The following is an 18709-nucleotide window of genomic DNA, read 5'->3' on the forward strand; positions in this document are numbered from 1 at the left end:
AATTTTTTCTTAGTGGTGGTGTAGTTCAATTGTGCATCTGAGAGTGCTTTACTAGCGTAGTAGATGACATGAGGTACTTTATCTAGCCGTTGCCCTAAAACTGCCCCAATTGCATAGTCGGATGCATCACACATTAATTCAAATGGAAGGGTCCAATTAGGAGGCCGTATGATAGGTGCAGTGGTCAATTTCGAGTGAAGATTTTCAAATGCCTCCTCGCATACTTTATCAAAGACAAAGGGAGTGTCCTTGGCAAGAAGATTGCATAAGGGTTTGGAAATCTTACTGAAATCCTAAATGAAGCGACAGTAGAAACCAGCATGGCCAAGGAATGATCGGATTTGTTTCACAGTTTTAGGTGGAGGGAGATTGGAAATAAGATCGACTTTGGCTTTATCTACTTCAATGCCCCTCTTGGACACGACGTGTCCTAAAACTATGCCTTCTTGAACCATGAAATGGCTCTTTTCCCAACTTAATACTAGGTTGGTCTCCTTACATCTTTTCAAAACTAAGGTCAAATTGTCCAGACAATCGTCAAAGGATAGGCCAAAAACTGAGAAATCATCAATGAACACTTCTAGAAAGTTTTTCACCATATCTGAAAAAATGGCCATCATGCATCATTGAAAAGTTGCGGGTGCATTGCATAATCCAAAAGGCATCCTCCTATATGCAAATGTCCCAAATGGGCAAGTAAAAGTAGTTTTCTCTTGATCGTCTGGGTAAACAGGTACTTGACCAGCCAACCGTTCCAAAATTTGATCTATGAAAGGTAGAGGGAAATGGTCCTTCCTAGTCATTGAATTAAGTTTCCTGTAGTCAATGCACACGCGCTAACTCGTGGTTGTGCGTGTTTGTATCAATTCTCCTTCCGTATTTTCAACCACAGTGATACCTGATTTCTTGGGTACCACTTGTGTCGGACTCACCCACTTACTATCAGAAATTGGGTAGATGATTCTGACATCTAGTAACTTCACCACTTCTTTCTTGACCACCTCCTTCATGTTAGGATAGAGTCTTCTTTGCATTTCTCGGGTGGGCTTTGCATCATCTTCGAGATGGATTCGATGCATGCATATGGAGGGGTCAACCCCTTTCAAATCGGCTACAGACCATCCTATGGCATGTTTATTCTCTTCTAGTACCCTTAAAAGTTTATCCTCCTATTCAGTAGATAAGTTGGCTGCGATGATTACAGGGAGGCTATCTTCTGATCCTAAAAAGGCATACTTAAGATTTGTCGGAAGTGACTTCAACTCAAGTTTAGGTGGAGAATCAATGGAAGGACAAAGTGGTGTGCTAGCAATGGGTGGAAGAGGTTCAGGTCGGATCTTCCAAGGAAGGGAACTCATGGGAGATTGATTGTCGAGTAAGATGTTGACTTCTTCTATGGTCTTGTCTATGTCAAAGTTGTCAATGTCAAAATGGGCCAAGCATGCCTCTAGGGGGTCATCTGCTAAGATATAGGGAAGGGCTTCCTCTACAAGATCATCCATTTCATCAATTAGGCAACACTCGTCTTCCCTCACATGTTGGTCAGTGGCATGAAACACATTCAACTTAATTTTCATGTTCCCAAATGATATATTCATTGCCCCAGTTCTACAGTTGATACATGCATTGGCTGTCGCTAAAAAGGAACGATCAAGAATCACAGGGATTTGTTTTTTTAGGTTGGGCACATGTTCCATGTCAAGGATAATAAAATCTACTGGAAAATAGAATTTGTCTACCTTGACAAGAACATCTTCAATCATCCTCCGTGGTATCTTCACAGATCGATCAGCCAATTGTAAAGACACCGAGGTAGGTTTTAATTCACCTATCCCAAATTTTTCATAGACTAAATAGGGTAGAAGATTTACACTTGCCCCTAGATCTAAAAGTGCTCGGTCGATGGAGTTATTTCCTATGACACAGGAAATAGTGGGAGCACCAGGATCTTTGAACTTTGGAGGGGTGTTGTGTTGGAGAATGGAACTTACCTGCTCAGTTAGGAGGATCTTTTTAGGCACATGTGTCCTAGATTTCCACTTTTGGGTGCAAAGGTCTTTGAGAAATTTGGCATAGGAGGGAACTTGTTTGATGGCATCAAGGAGTGGGAGGTTGATTTTAACTTGTTTGAAGACCTCCATCATCTCTTCTAATGAAGTTCCCTTCTTGCCAAAGGGAGAGGGTGCATTAAGTGCTTCAGGGAATGGAGCCTTTGGAATGTGGGTTGTGGCAGATGGTGGACTAGCTGAAGAAGGTTTTAGGTTTTCATGTGATATATTCCTCTCCTCTTCTTCATCTTCCTTATTGTTACCCTCCCCAATCTTATTTTCTATTATACGTCCACTCCTTAGGGTAGTCAAAGCATTGGCTTGCTCATGATTTAGTCAAGTTTCTTGAACCACGTATTGTCCCCTAGGATTACTCATTGGTTGACTTGGAAACTTACCTTCCTCTCGCTTGTTTAATGCATTGGCTAGTTGACCCATTTGGGATTCTAGCTTAGCAATTGATTGCGTGTGAGAGTGCAATAGTTGTGTGTTTGCCTCCAAACCTTGAAGGGCAGTCAACACTTTCTCCTCAAAGGCTGTATTTCTTTGGGTTGGAGGAGGAGGGTGTTGAAATTGAGTTGAGGGACGGTAGAGATGAAAATTTTGGGAGTAGGGTTGGGCATTATTCGAAGCTTGCTGCCTCCAAGAAAAATTTGGATAATTCCGCCATCCCGGGTTATATGTATTGGAAAATGGGTCATTACCCGGTCTGGGTTGTGTTTGGGCAGCATTGATGTATTCTTGTACGAGTTCGGGAAATTGGGGTGCTGAGGGGCACTCATGAATAGGGTGCGATGGGCTAGAACAGATAGCACACACTTGTGCTTGGGAAGAGCTAACAATATATCCTCCTATCATCAATTGATCAATCTTATGGGACAATGCATCTACCATGCTAGACAGGTCCATGGAATGACTTATTTCACAAATGGTCCCTTTTCTTTGAGAACTCGGGGTTGCTTGACGAGAACAGGAAGCATGGTGGAGGGAGTTTTCATTAAGATTTTCAAATAATTGCCATGCTTCATGCTCATTTCGAAGCATGAAAGTCCCCCCGCATGCAGCATCGATCATCTGACGATTTCGTTCAATCAATCCGTCATAGAAACATTGCACTAGCTGTCACTTAGGTATTTGATGATGAGGGCATTTACGAATTAGGTCCCGAAATCTCTCCCAAGTTTCATGAAATTCTTCTCCCTCAGTTTGGGAGAAGCTTGTAATGGCACGTCTAAATTGGTTCGTTCTTCCTATGGGAAAGTATTTTTTAAGAAATTCTTGTTGCATTTGATCCCAAGAACGAATCGAGTTGGCTTCTAAAGAATTCAGCCATTGTTTGGCTCTATCTTTAAGGAAGAAGGGAAATAATCTAAGTTTCAGAGCATCATCAGTGAAGTTCTGAATCTTGACAGTGGTGCAAATCTCAAGGAATTCATCTAGGTGTTTATATGGGTCTTCATTGGTGAGCCCATAAAAAGATGGGAGCATTTGGATCACACTAGACTTTATTTCATATTGTACCGCTGCTACCTCAGGTAATCGAATGCAAGATAGGGAAGTGTAAATGGTGGGAGTAAAGTACTCCCTCAGGAGTTTGGGTTGTTCTTCAGCCATCTCAGGAGGTGGGAATGATTCTAATGTTCTGATCTCAGCTCGAATATTCCTAAGGGTCCGTTCTATTTCAGGGTCAAAAGGTAATAGGTCACATACTCTAGAACGACTCCCTTGCATATACTAGTACTTGATCAGTCAAGCATGCAATAAAAGATAAACACATCAATCCTTGTATTTGTCCTAAAATCACTCGACAACTCCTAACTGGTTTGAAGAGGGCACCTAAGCCTCCAATCCGGTCTAATGAACCGAGTTGACCAGGTAAGCTCCCAGGTAAGTGGAGGGGTCACGATGCGTTCGCAAAGGTCTCACTTAAAACCCACTTGCCTCGAACAGATGAACTGTCTTCCTTATAGGGACAAAGCTTGCCTAGATATCAACTAAGCCACAGAGCGAAATTGGTGCAACTTTCGGTGATCTTCGTCCTATTGAGCTCGAATGTCCCTAGGAGCCAACGTCTAATTGATTTTAATTAAGCTGACACTATGTGCGATTGAGTTCACCTAAGTTGGGCAAGAGTCCGATGATGAAATCTGGCTCTTATCTTGTTGGGGTGATTGCCCTTACTATGTGCGGATTAATTTGTGTATGTGTATCAAGCATGCATTCACACTTTTGCTGAAATTAAAATCAAATAATCACCATAAAATTTCAAGCTAATAATCAATTTAAATAAAAAAAAAGTTTAGAAGTTACCAAAGGGAATTTTCCCAGCAATTTTTTTTTTTTAAGCAAACCTCTAAAGCATTCCTTTTTGATAGCCCAGATTTTCTCTTCGATTCCTGAACAAATAATACCAAAAGGGAAATTAAAAATTAGTAAGAGAGAAAAAAAAGATAAGAAAAGTAACAACAATAGAAAATATTTTTATTTTAGCTATATATATATTTTAAATTTTTTTTAATTTATTTTTTTTTAATGATAGGAAAAATAACTATGCAAGCAATCCTCGGCAACGGCGCCAAAAATTGATCGGTTCTTTCAATTTCAAAAATAAACCACGCAATAGCATGTATCCTGTAGGATAGTGATTACGGGTGTCGGTCCACAGGGATTGGAGACAAGTTATTTTTCTTTTAAAAATAAATCACGAAGAAGAATTTGCTAACTTGATTTAACTAAATTAATCTATGAGAACGAATTGAAATTTATCAAAGTAGATAGATCTAGGGTTTGGAATCCACCGCGTAGCATTGCATTAGGGACTGTGTTCTTAATTTTTATCTTTTGGAGAGGCATGCAAATTGGCTACAAGCCTTTTAAAATAAAAGCATAAAGAGTGTTAGGAAGATCCATCTTCGGTGTAGCATGAAGTGTCTACCTAAGTATGCTAATTTAGGATGCAGCACACTTCATCTTCCTAGGCATGGATCATCTTAAACTACTTTAGCAAACATGATTAGTAACTAGCATGCTCAAAGTTTAAATATCATAAAGGAATATTTCATTAAAAATAAGAATTTAAACAAGCTCCAAAATAATAAAAAAAATAAGAACTACAATGCCCTAATACATTGCTAGGGCTTCATCCAGCCCTAGACTAGACGTTTAGCTGCGCATGGCTTCCGGACGACCTCCCATCTTCAAATAAAATTGATCACCTCCCATTATTCCCAAAATATCCAAAACTATTCTCTTTCCCCCTCCTTTCTCTCTTTTTTTATTTCTTTTTCTCTTCTTCCCTCTCGGTTTTCTTCTTCTTTTCACCGAAATAGGGGGTCTCCCCTGTTTTCTCAACCGAGCTCTCCCAAGCCGATAGCCACCCTCCTCCTTTTATAGAGGATGAAGGGCGTTAATCCGTGGAATGGCTGGATCTTGGGAGTGATTTGTGGAGCGCCGGATTGATTGTAGATGGCCGAAAATGGAGCTGGCCGCTGGATCGACGGGAGGTGGACGGAAGAAGATGAGATGGCCGCGGGATCGATGGGAGGATGATGCGGAATGTCTGGATCTCGGAGAAGATGGGGACAGAGCTGGAGATGGATGCCGAGCTGGGTTACCGGCTGTTGGGAGCCGATCACGGCTTGGTGCTAGGAATGAATCCGGAAGGGAAGACGTCGCAGATGCTCGGGTGATGGGCGATTGCTGGGTCGGAGGCGTCACGGGCGGAAGAAGAGGTGGGAGATCTGGTCGCTGGCTGCACCGCGTGGGACTCGTGGCTGGAACGGGAGAATCATCGGGTGGCGACTCGATTCTCGGCCGTGATCCACCGCGGGAGGAAGAAGATGAACAGTGGAAATTTTATCCTGCTGTGAACGCGCCGGGACGAGCGGCCGGTCTGGGATGCTGCGGCTGTAAACGGAAGGGAGTGATCTAGGAGGATTAGGAGAAGACGACGATGCTGGGAGGAATTCCTTTGATCGTGCGGGGGAGGATGCGGAGGGGATCACTCGGTATGTTCCAAAACAGGGAGGGGAAGAGAGTAAATATGATGTGGGAGATGAATGCGTGAGAGTTATTATATATATTTATATATTATATATATATATATTTATTATTATTATTATTATTATTATTTGTTTTGAAAGGTGGTTGGGGTCCACTCGGGTAGGTTGGAAGGGCTTGGTCCTGAATCTGAAATAGAGGAAGTTTGGACATGTGGAGAAAATGGGAGAGGCCTCTGTTTTGCTAGGTTGGGAAGCTTGGTGCACACGGGGAAATATGACGTGGACAAAGGAATGGATAGCTTCATGCACATGTGGGAGAAAGCAATCCACACATGGAACTGATTGGGACTAATTCGTGAATGGGGTGACTTGACCTGCACACATTAGACTAGATTAATATAAAAAAAATCAATCAAACTTGAATAATTTGTCTAATGATAAATGAAACACATTTTCCTATGTTTAAATCCAAAGTTTGTGCATAAAAATAATAATAAGTGCTAGGTAAAGTAGGTTAATTTATACATTATTTAGCACTTATCAGTATCTGAGCCACATTTATGAGATTTAAATTAAAATTGATAGACTTGATTAGGATTTAATTTAGATCTGAAAAATTTATATGCTTGCTGAAATTTCTGCGTGCTGAAATTTCAGATTTCAGCATGCAGATTTTTGTTTGGAAAATCTAGATCTTGTATGATTAATTTTAATTACAATGAGATTACAATAATTAAAATCATATCTTGCATGATCAGAATTTCAGTTGATGGCATATTTAATTAAAATTTCCAGATCTGAAATTACATAAGAAGTATGTGATAAGATTCAATTAAAGATTCATGATAATAAAAGATAAATTTCTATTTATGCCTAGGCTTAAAAGGAAATTGATATTTTCATGATATGCATAAGATATGATCAAATCATAGAATCATGTTTATTAAAGGATAATTTTGTTTAGGATTGTGCTTAAAAAGAAAATTAATATATGCATGAGATGTATATATATGCTAAGCAATGTTTACATGGGATGTAAATAAAACCCAAATAGGTTAGGTTATTTACATAAGATGTAAACCTAAACTAATATGTCATTTACATAAGATGTAAACACGTAACATATGAAAGGGTTTCATGTTCACATTGGATATAAACCTAAACAAATATGTCATTTACATAAGATATAAACGCATAACATATGAAAGGAGTTTCATATTTACATAAGATGTAAACCCTAATCGAAACCTAAATCGATTAAAACCTCCTCAATCAGTCGAGAGTGAATGATACATTGAGCTAGCCATATTTGATTAATTGTTCTAATTGGTATCTAGGAAAGCATTAAAGGTGGTTACTTAATTAGGATCTTACTCTTTGAGTAAGGGGAGCCTCCCACCTGCTTACCTGGCCAATTGATCGATTATCACCTATGAAAAGCTCAAAGTTGGAATCACTAAGACTAGATTACCTAATATTAAGTCTAGAGGTCTTCCACCGTAGTAGAGCTGCTAAGTCTTTCCGGCATTGATTTGTCTCGGCTGGATCCAGTGGGCAAGTTGCATCGGGGGACTGGACCTCTCTATTGACATGAGATGTAGTGGGAGTAAAGATGGGGTTGGGCTCTAATAACTGTTAGGTGAGGACCCAATGACAACTTTATTTCTGCGGGATATATGATGGGTCTGACTTAACCAAGAAACGGGGCCAATAACTGTTAGGTGAGGTCCTTATGACTTGGAGACCAAGTTGGCTACAACTTGCTTGAGAAGCATTGTACAAGGAATTGTACACTCATCGTTTATATGTCACCAATAACTGTTAGGTGAGGTGACATGTAAATTGGTGGGACCATAGCACCCCACTTGAAACCTAGAGTCGCAGGTTTTCGTTTCTCTACCGGAGGAGTGTAAGAGATTCGAGAAAATAGTGGGAGGTGTTTGTTTTAAATGTCCCTAAAACAAATAGAGTTCAAGTGCAAAATTTTAACTAGAATTTTTACTCTCTGAGGATTATAAAGTTAGCTTCCAAACTCTTAACTCATATCCTAAAGAACAACTGTTTGACCAAACTCAATTATAAAGACTCGCTCAGCAATTTCAAAATAGTTTTGAATTGTGAGAAATTAGGGTATATGCTAGACCATGACATTCCTGTGCTACCAGTTTGTCCGATCACTGATCAGCGTAAGATGCATGACAAGTAGACGAACGATGACAATAAAGTTATGTGCTACATAATGGCATGAGAACATGAAGACTGCCAGGGACATATTGAATCACCTGCAAGAGTTGTAGGGTGAACAGAGTCGCGTAACATGGTTTGAAGTATCCAAAAGGCTCTTCAAAGCTAAGATACGCGAAGGGTAGTCCGTCCATGATCATGGTTTGACCATGATAAAGGGCTTAGAAGAGCTTGAGAAGCTCAGCATGACCATGCATAAGGAATTGCAAACGGATTTGATCCCGCAAACCCTTCCAGCTTCATATGAACAGTTTATAGTAAACTATCATATGAACAAGACTGTATGCACCAAAACAGAATTGTTAAATAAATTGGTAACTACCTTAGGGATCTTGAAGAGTTTAAGGAGCATAGTTCTCGCTGTCGAGTTGGCTTCTACGTCCAAGGGAGAGTCTACCTAGAAGAAGAAGAAGAAGCCTGCGAAGAAGCGGAAGACGGAGAAAAGGCCAGGTAAGAAAGTTTCAAGAAAAAGGCTGATTGCAAGGAAAAGTATTTCCATTGCATTATGTACGGCCATTAGAAGAGGAATTGTCCTACATACATGGAAAGCATAAAAAGCATGAAAGGGTGACACACCTTAAGAAGGTATGTCAAATATGCTCAGGATACTTAGAACTGTTACTTGCTGTTAGCAGAAATTTGATTTCTATATCTTGTTTGGCACAGAAAGATTTGTATAAGATTGTTGTTCCATTTATTTGAGAAATAAATTAGTTCCACATGATTTTATGATTGACAGTCTCTATCACTTACATTTGGATGTATCTGTGAAATTATCTGAGCAAATAGTGAGTACCATAGGATCCAAAAGATCTTGAAATGAGATAAATCTAAACTATTTGTGGCACCTCAGGCTTGGCCATTTAGGAGAAGATAGAATAAACAAATTGGAGAAACATGGGCTTCTAGCTCATTGACTTTCGAGTCATATCCAATTTGTGAATCCTGCCTTCAAGGAAAGATGGCCAAATTACCCTTTGTAGGACATGGGAAGAGGTCCACTGAAATACTTACCCTAGTACACACTGACGTGTGTGGCCCATTTGATGTGCAGGCTAGGGGTCATAATTTTTACTTCATTTACCGATGATTACTCACGGTATGGATATGCGTATGAGACACAAATCTAAAGCTTTTGAAAAGTTCAAAGAGTTCAGATATGAAGTAGAAAAACAAACAAAAAAACTCATTAAGGTTCTTCGTCGGATCGAGGAGGTGAACACATTAATGGAGAGTTCCATGATTATCTCAAGGAGAATGGTATAATTTCATAATGGACCCCTCCTGGCACACCTTAGCTCAATGGGGTGTTAGAAAGGAGGAATCAGATCCTATTGGATATGATCAGGTCCATGATGAGTTTCACTGATTTACCCTTGTTTCTTCAGAGAGATACCCTATTTTTAGCTATTTACTTATTGAATAGAGTTCCCTCTAAAGTTTATTTCTACCACACCGTATGAGATATGACATGGTAAGAAGCTGAATCTTGGTTATCTTAAGATTTGGGGATGTCCGGCCCAAGTCAAGCGACAATAGGCGGACAAGTTAGAGGATAGGACAATTAGTGCTCGTTTTAATGGATATCCTTAAGAGTCATTAGGATACAATTTTTCGTCCCACGGGATCACAAAGTGTTTGTGAGCCTACATGCTATCTTCATGAAAAATAGTTTTTTCTTGACAGAGGCAGTGGGAGGAAAATTGAGCTCAAAGAGAAAGTTTCTGAAGAGCAACGATCCATTATGCCTATAGAACCTATTCATATCGAGCCAGTAAATGCAGTACCTCCTCCACCTCATAAATCTAGTATGATCTTCTGTCCTCCTAAAAGGTACTTAGGTATGCTTACAGAGGATGTAGAGAAAATGTTCCTCATGGAAGATAGGAATTAAGGTACGGATTTCAATACCTACAACGAGGCGATGTTAGATATCAATTTCGAGAGATGACTGAAAGCAATGAAGTCAAAGATGGACTCCATGCATTCCAACCAAGTTTGGACCTTAGTAAATCCACCAGAAGGTATAGTACCTATTGGGTGTAAATGGATCTACAAGAGAAAATTAAGTTCGGATAACAAGGTAGAGACCTATAAGGCAAGGCTAGTGGCGAAAGATTATAGTCAGTGCGAAAGCATTGACTATCAGGATACCTTTTCACTTGTAGCCATGCTGAAGTCCATTCGAATATTGCTTGCTGTTGCAGCAAATCATGATATTGTGATGGTAATCACAAGGTCTGTAAACTGCTAATATCCATCTATGGACTAAAGCAAGCATCTCAGAGTTGGAAAACTTATTTCAACGATGTAATCAAATCGTTTGATTTCATCAAGAACGAAGAGTAACCATATATTTATAAGAAAGTTAGTGGGAGGGTTATTGTATTTCTCGTATTGTACGCGGATGATATCCTTCTTGTTGGGAATGATATTCCTATGCTAACTAAGGTCAAGGTATGATTGTCTAAAAAATTCTCCATGAAAGACCTTAGGAAAGCATCCTATATTTTGAGAATTAAGGTTTATAGAGATAGATCTAAGAGGATGCTTGTCCTATCATAGAATATGTACATAAAGGAAGTGCTGAAGAGGTTCGGCATGGAAACCTCTAAAAGGAGAATTATTACCCCTTAGGCATGGGATAAATCTCTCCAAGAAGATGTGCCCCAACACATCTGAAGAGATTCAGCGGATGAGTAAGATCCCTTATGCTTCGGCTATAGGAAGCCTCATATATACCATGCTATGTACACGACTTGATATAGCACATGCTGTGAGTGTCACGAGCATATATCAGTCAAATCCAGGCCACAAGCACTGGATAGCTGTGAAGAACAGTCTTAAGTACTTGAGAAGAATTGAGGACATGTTCTTGGTCTTGAGGAGAAGTTCAGAGTTAAAGGTAGAAGGCTACACACATATTGATGATAGAAAGTCTACATCAGAATATGTGCAATGGTGGTTCGGTAATTTGGAAGAGTTCCAAACAACTATCATTACAGATTCTACCTTGGAAACTAAATATATCGCCGCCTCTAAAGGCGTAGTGGAAACCTTCTGGATCAAGAATTTTATTGCAGAATTAGGTGTAATGTCATCAGATGCCATAACACTATACTGCGATAAAAATGGCACTATAGCACTTGCTAAGGAGCTAAGGTCTCACCAGAAATCTAAGTACATAGAGCAGCGGTTTAACCTGATACGCGACTACATCGAAAAGAAATAAGAAAAGGTACAGAGAGTAGACCCCACAGGAAATATGGTGGACCACTAAGCAGCTAAGTCAGCAGAAAATTGAAGCACATCCTGAGAAGATGGGGCTTAGATTTATGGCTGATTGGCTTTAGTGCAAGTGGAAGATTGTTAGAAGTATGTCCTAAAAGCCAATTTGGCTGACACATTATTTTGTTCTGGGACATAAATTTATACTTAACCTAATAATGAATTTATTAGGATGGGCATTCTTTTCATTCATGTTCTTATGTATCCATGAATCGTCCAAGAAATTAATAAGATGATGACACATATTCTTAAGAGTTGAGAATTTGAGGCATGTGTCATTGGTGATTAATTCCTGAATTGCTCCTGATCGATGGATCCATAATGAGGGATGGTGATTGATCTGCTGAGATTAGTGCATAAATCACTTAGTCAGATGGATGAGTCTTGAGTCCACAGTGTGGGGACACTAGAGTGATTGTGCAAGTGCTTGTTAGAGAACAAGGGTACTGAGCGTGACCAAAGCAAGTAGTCACTTGGATGTCATCCTCTCGTCAGTGACTTACTTGATGCTGCAGTTGTATGACTGGTCCTTTGACTTGCGATGCCTCGGCTATTCACAGTGAGGTTGCTCTAGTTTAACGAGCACATAAATATGGGCCCTATCCATTTGGATCCTTGTGGTGCAGATTGGCTGCGGTAGGCTCATTGTAGGAGTAGGGGTGCCTCTAGATGGAATCTATCGATCTTGATAGATTAGGAGAGATCCTATGTGATTTATGAGACTGAGTTCGTAAATCCTTGGCCAAGATAGTTTTTGGAAAAAGAGTTTTCCAATCTCGAACTGAAGTTGAATAAATTTTACATATGACAGATAATGGGGTTTGACGAGTTATCCATGACCTCCATCCTGTCGGGATCCACGATAGAGGGACTGTATCATACACTTACTGCACCTAGAGGTTCATCTATTCTATTCTGCTGGGTTGCCACTACATGCTGCTAGGTGTCACTGGTGGATTGTGAGACTCAGAGGCATTCACTTGATGATCAGTGAACCCGAATGAGAAGAGTTGGAATTGTTCCAACCCGTTGAAAGGAGTTTCAATGATATTGTGATAGGGATCACAATATATCTCACTACCAGACAGAATAGAACCTATGGGGTCACACACAATAGAGGATCTGATTGATCTAATGGTTGGATTGTGATTTGGAATCACAATAGTTTGTATTTGTCAATTTGATTGATAATTGGTTTAACCCACTAAGAGTTAGTGAGTTGAAGAAGGAATTAATTGCAATTGGATTGCAATTTGATTGAATCAATTGGACTTAATTAATTGGACTCGATCTTATTTGATAAGGTTCAAGAGTCCTACTTGAAGTAGGACTCCTAGAGTTCTAATTAGATTAGAACTTCAAATTATTAGAATCCTACTTGGAGTAGAATTTCTAAAAGTCCTAATTGGATTAGGATTCCTAGAGTCCTAATTAATTTTGGTCCAATAGATAAAAATGACTCCTAATTAGATTAGGATTCATGTGAATCAAAAAGGGAGACTAATTGGTTCCTACTTAGATTAGGATTCAATGAACCAAGGACCACCTAAATTCTAATTTGATTAGGATTAGAAGGGAGGGGCTCTTCCCCCTCCCTTCCTCGGATGCTCCTGGGATCTGCATGCCGGATGGCCGGGATGCGCGACCCGGATGGACGGGACTCGCATTCCGGATGCCTGGGTCGTGAGACCCGTTTTGGCCAAACTTTGGTGCGGCTCCTCCTAACTTCTAGGAGGAGTCCACGCCTAGGGCTTCAAAGAAAAAGAATAAAAAGGGGGGCAGCCCCCCTTGGGATTATTCTTGGTGGTTCCTTTTAGGCGAGCGGCCTCCATCTCTCCCTTCTTCTTCTTCCATCCGCAAGGCATAAAGAGGGGCAGCAAGCATGGAGTCTTCTTCCTCCTCTTGGTCAGCTACATGGAAGAAAATAAAGAGAGGAAGGTGTTCCTCTCTTCCCTCCTTCTTCATCCATGGTAAAGGAAAGGCAAGAAAGTGTTTCTTCTTTCTCCTTCTTCTTCCTCTTGGAAGCAATCAAGAGTTGATTGCTTGGAGGAGTTCCAACCATCAAAGAGGGATCTCTGCAAGGGAACTAGCACCCCGATGAGATCATGACCTTGATCGATCCAGATCTTCGTATGGATACCCGTAGAGGCCGGACGCTTGTGTGGCTTCAAACGAACCCAATTTCCACGGTCATCAAATAGCGGTGAAGATCTACCCGCTCAAAGGTAAAGATTTAATCTTTATGATTATTTTTGTAGATCTGAAAATTAATCAAGTAATTAATTTTAATCTATCCTTTAGATTTTATAATCTTCTGAGTTAGAGAACTCCAAATTTTTTTGAAATCTACGTTCCTAGGGACGTTCATAAGATGAACGACCCCGCGCGTGTCTTTCCGCTGCAATCGTCGCAATGCGTGCGTGGGTAACCCGACAGAATGGGGGGCAAGCGCTTAGCAGCTGATCTTAGGCCATAATGGCTCTTAAGCCAATCTCAAAGGACTATATCCTCAACAATTTGACCTCTAGCATTACTTTGCACAGCTATAAGAGTTTTACTTTTTACATACAAGAAGGATCTGGATCGGTCTAAGTACGATGAGCTAACCTCTTGCAAGTGATCTATAGGAGGCCGATCTATTGCAAGTCAAAGAGCTGACTTTACACAAGTCGCAGAGTTGATCTCCTATAGGTTGTAGAGCCAACCTTAATGGCTTTCAGTATAAGAAGCCAACCCCGATGACTCTCAAAATAAAATGAGTCCAATGGCCCAAACTAGCCAAAATTTATGCACCTAATCATGTTCTTGACCCGTGAATTTAAAAGTTAGGTGAGACAAGATAGGCCCAAAACCTGCCTACAGTTGGTTAAGTTGACTACTTCCTTTATCCAAGCTGAAAAAATAGCTTAGACTCAGAAGTGGAGCATATGTGATGTGGCCTAATCTGACATGCCTACCATACGCCGACTCATGGCCTAGCAGAGAGCCAATTTTAGTAGGACTCTTTATTTCTTGACTGATCTAGATAAGAAAAACTAAGAGGTAGTCTCTTACTTAAATTTAAACTCTGAAGAGTCCAACTCCGATTGGATAGAAACTCTTCATCTATAGAAGGGCTTAAGAACCCAGGTATGCGAAGGACACAGGTTACACTACAACATGCTCTCTTTTTTCTCTTGTTGTTTCTAATATCTTATTTAACTTATGCATTAGAGGGCCTGATCGGAGACAATCTAACAAGCTCTTTTGTTTCTCTTTCTCCTTGTATGCAGGTTGACCAACGCTCTCCAGGACTCCACCATCGTCGGGCAAAATTTGGGCATTAACACATGGAATCATCAATAAAAGAGAACACAAATAGGACAAGACATAGATCAAAGTCCAGAACCGCAATTACAAGACAATAATTTATTGAGAATCATTGCTTGTTTACATACTAAGATCCTATTCCTAGTTTCATTCTATTGAGAAAAATAAAATTATCCATGTGTATTATATTGTTTTAATGATCACAAAATTATTTGGTTCAAATATTGCATATTATATGTGTAATGCATTTAGCTCGGTCTTATGAAAAATTGTTTAAGTTGTCTGGGTTTAATGATCTTATAATTTTAGACTAATCCATAGTATTAGTTAATCTTCCCACTAATGAGATTTGGCCAGCCCATTGAGATAAAATATGCTCCAATATGCCATATCATTACGTTATAACGTGTTTGCTAAAAAGTGTACTTGAATTTGATTGATTTAATGTATGCTTAGATTTAAGAAATTAATCAAAAGATCAATGGTTGTGATTAAATTAGGATTGTCTCTAATAATTTTTGTCCAACATGAAATATGACAACAAATTATGCACACACTTGAGCATATATGAGACACATGTGCAATTCTATTTTTAATAAGTTTCTTAAAGACTACTCTGTGTATTTTGGATATTTGACTAATCAAATAATTTTAAAAAATTACAAACCTTATATCACTAGAAAGCTATTGAAACAAGCTTTCTAATGATACCAATATTGATAGAGTTTGAATAAAAATTAAATACAAAATAATATGATCTTTGCACACTATCAGTTTTAAATTCGATTTTTGTAAACTTTAAAATTATGCTATCATATCTTATTTTTATGTCATCATATTATTATAAATGATATTAATTAATGTTTATTTGTCGAGGGTTCATGTGTTCTCTCATTTACAGCCCCACCTAAAGGTAATTTGGGATTAATATCTTAAATGGTCCACTAGTTACACCCAATTTTGTCATATGTGCAAAATCTAAGTGATTTTAATTTTATTTGTCAAATCTCTCTAAATGGAGTGTAAGAGAACTTTAAAAATATGTATTTGCTGATTGAAGAGAAAAAAATTCGTCCATTCCATCAAAAGCATAAATAATACAAGCAAATTAACTAAATCAAGCTTGAATGGTCTAGATAATGCTATATATCATCCTCGTCATGTTGAAAAATTATCTTGCCACAAGAAGGAGATGTTCAATCTACATACTGAAGCATGTCAACCACACTTAGACATGTGGAAAATTCAAATCATGTCAAGTTATGAAAAACAAGATCAATTTGAGCTTATGTTGATTGAAAAAATCAATCTAATCAAGCCATTCATGCCTTATGGTTGAAGATTGATGGGAATCAAGCTTTAAATGCCCTCCAATGTCTCTTGCCCTCTCAAACCTATAAATAGAAACCATTAGTGAAGTCTTAAAGTACACTGTTCGTCCCTTTCCTGTCTACCTAAAAATATGCTAGACAGATCGTTGTTAGAACCGACAAACAAAGTTTAAATTTAATTCTACTCTTACCTTTTCTACTCGAAGAATAGTGGTTGTAAGAGGTCGATCCACAGGGAGGTGATTGGAGTTGCTTAAAAATAAAAACGTTCACTCGGATTCAAAATCGAGTTTTTGAATGATCAAAGGAAAACATTACGTCGGGGATGTTTGAATTCTCTAGTCTACCGGAGAATATTTTTTAATTGAAATTAACTAAAAGACAGGTATTTAAATTCGAAAAGCATTTATATATTTAACTAATCAAAGAAAAGCTTTGGCATGAATTAAAATGGATGGAAACAAGAAGATTGAAGTGAACACAAATTGCATAAAGGAAGATTTAATGTATTGCATAAAAAGAAAAATTAAAAGATTTCATAAAAAGAAAACAGAAATTAACTTGAACCTAGAACAGGGATTGCATGAAAGAAAATTGCTAGGTTTCATAAAAAGAAAATTGATTACAAAAATAAAATGAGGATAGGAAACTTAATGCTTCCTCCCTTCTACAAAACAAGACATAAAAACAAAGAGAGAAAAAAAAGAATAACAAAACAAAACAGAGCTTTCTTCACTCCCCGTTCAAATTAAATATGCTTTCTTCTCCGAATGAAACAGAGCATGGCTCTGTTTCCCTTTTTTTTTTTCCTCTCTCTTACAAACAAACAGAGCTTTCGCTCCCCACCGAGAGCTCCCCCTTGGACCCGCCGGCCACCACCCCTCTCTCCCCTCTCCCCGATGGCCTCTCCCTCTTTTTATAGGCCCTTGGAAATGTGGTGGAGGCGAGATCAGCGGGATCGGCGGAATGCTTGATGCGGAAGGTGGGGACGCGGATCCGGGCGCTGGGAGGAGCCGATCACGGAAGAGCTGGCACGGACGTTTGGATGCGGAGGAATCTGGACGGGATGATGGCGGGATCCGAGGTTTGGATGCGATCTGTGAGGTGGCTCCTTGATGGCTGCTGATTTGGGAGGCTCGGGATCGACGGGATGCTTGAAGATGGCTTGAGATGCGGACGGGCTGATGCGGAAGGAAGGCGCTGGGATCTCGAATCCGGCTCGGCCGCGATGCTGGGAGCTGAGATTTGCTGGCTGTGAACACGTTGATGGCGTGGGATAGCTGATGATGAAGCGGAAGAGGAAGATGGCTGCGTGATGCTGGGGATCCGACGGGAGCTGGCACGGTGGCTGGCACGGAATCAACGGGAGGATGTGGATCCGTGGGTGCAGAGGCGGAGGCTGCCGTGGGACCACCGCAAGCATCACGGGAGGGTGATCGACGGAGGAGGTGCTGGGATTTCGTAGAGGAAGGAGATCACGGCTTTGGAAGGTGCAAGCGGACAGGATTGGAAGGAGTTGGGAATCCGGAAGAGGAACACGGATGGGATGAGCAAGCGAGAGTGCAGGCTCGCCTCGAAAGCGAGCCGGGAGCGATCAAAAGCGATAAATGCAATTTTTAGGTAGACAGGAAAGGGACGAACAGAATTTTGGTGTGTTACGTGAAAACACTGTTCATATGAACAGTGTTACGAGAAAACACTGTTCATATGAACAGTGTTACGAAAAATATACTAATGTTCTTCCTCCCGCAGTGTTCCCGCCGGATCAGCCTTCACGCGTCCCTGCTTCGTCCGCAACGCCCGCGTCTCCTTCCTTCCCGTGATCCAAGCAAGGCCACATCCTTCCTCTTCAGCCCGCGTCCCCACCTTCCATCCGCGTCGCTGCCAGCTCGTCCCCAACGCGCAATCAGCGCACCTCAACAGCACAGCACCCAGCTTCATCCCGTGCGAAAGAAGGGGAGAAGAAAGGATTCATCCCATCCGTGTTCCTCTTCCGGATTCCCAACTCCTTCCAATCCTGTCCGCTTGCACCTTCCAAAGCCGTGATCTCCTTCCTCTACGCCATCAAAATCCCAGCACCTCCTCCGTCGATCACCCTCCCGTGATGCTAGCGGTGGTCCCACGGCAGCCTCCGCCTCTACACCCACGGATCCACGTCCTCCCGTTGATTCCGTGCCAGCCACCGTGCCAGCTCCCGTCGGATCCTCAGCATCACGCAGCCATCTTCCTCTTCCGCTTCATCATCAGCTATCCCACGCCATCAACGCGTTCACAGCCAGCAAATCTCAGCTCCCAGCATCGCGGCCGAGCCGGATTCGAGATCCCAGCGCCTTCCTTCCGCATCAGCCCGTCCGCATCTCAAGCCATCTTCAAGCATCCCGTCAATCCCGAGCCTCCCAAATCAGCAGCCATCAAGGAGCCACCTCACAGATCGCATCCAAACCTCGGATCCCGCCATCATCCCGTCCGGATTCCTCCGCATCCAAAC

General features: G+C 40.7%; 1 non-coding gene across 1 annotated transcript; it reads left to right on the forward strand.

Annotated features, from left to right (window-relative positions):
* Positions 1–3180: 3180 nt before the first annotated feature.
* LOC120106784 (small nucleolar RNA R71) lies at positions 3181–3286 on the forward strand. The gene has a single exon (XR_005508816.2). It is a non-coding gene; the product is annotated as a small nucleolar RNA R71 (small nucleolar RNA).
* The last annotated feature ends 15423 nt before the right edge of the window (positions 3287–18709 follow it).

The sequence above is a fragment of the Phoenix dactylifera genome, chromosome 14, assembly GCF_051530095.1.
Source record: "Phoenix dactylifera cultivar Ajwa chromosome 14, Ajwa_hap1_PhDact_Kaust_v1.1, whole genome shotgun sequence".
In the NCBI taxonomy this organism is placed as follows: domain Eukaryota; kingdom Viridiplantae; phylum Streptophyta; class Magnoliopsida; order Arecales; family Arecaceae; genus Phoenix; species Phoenix dactylifera.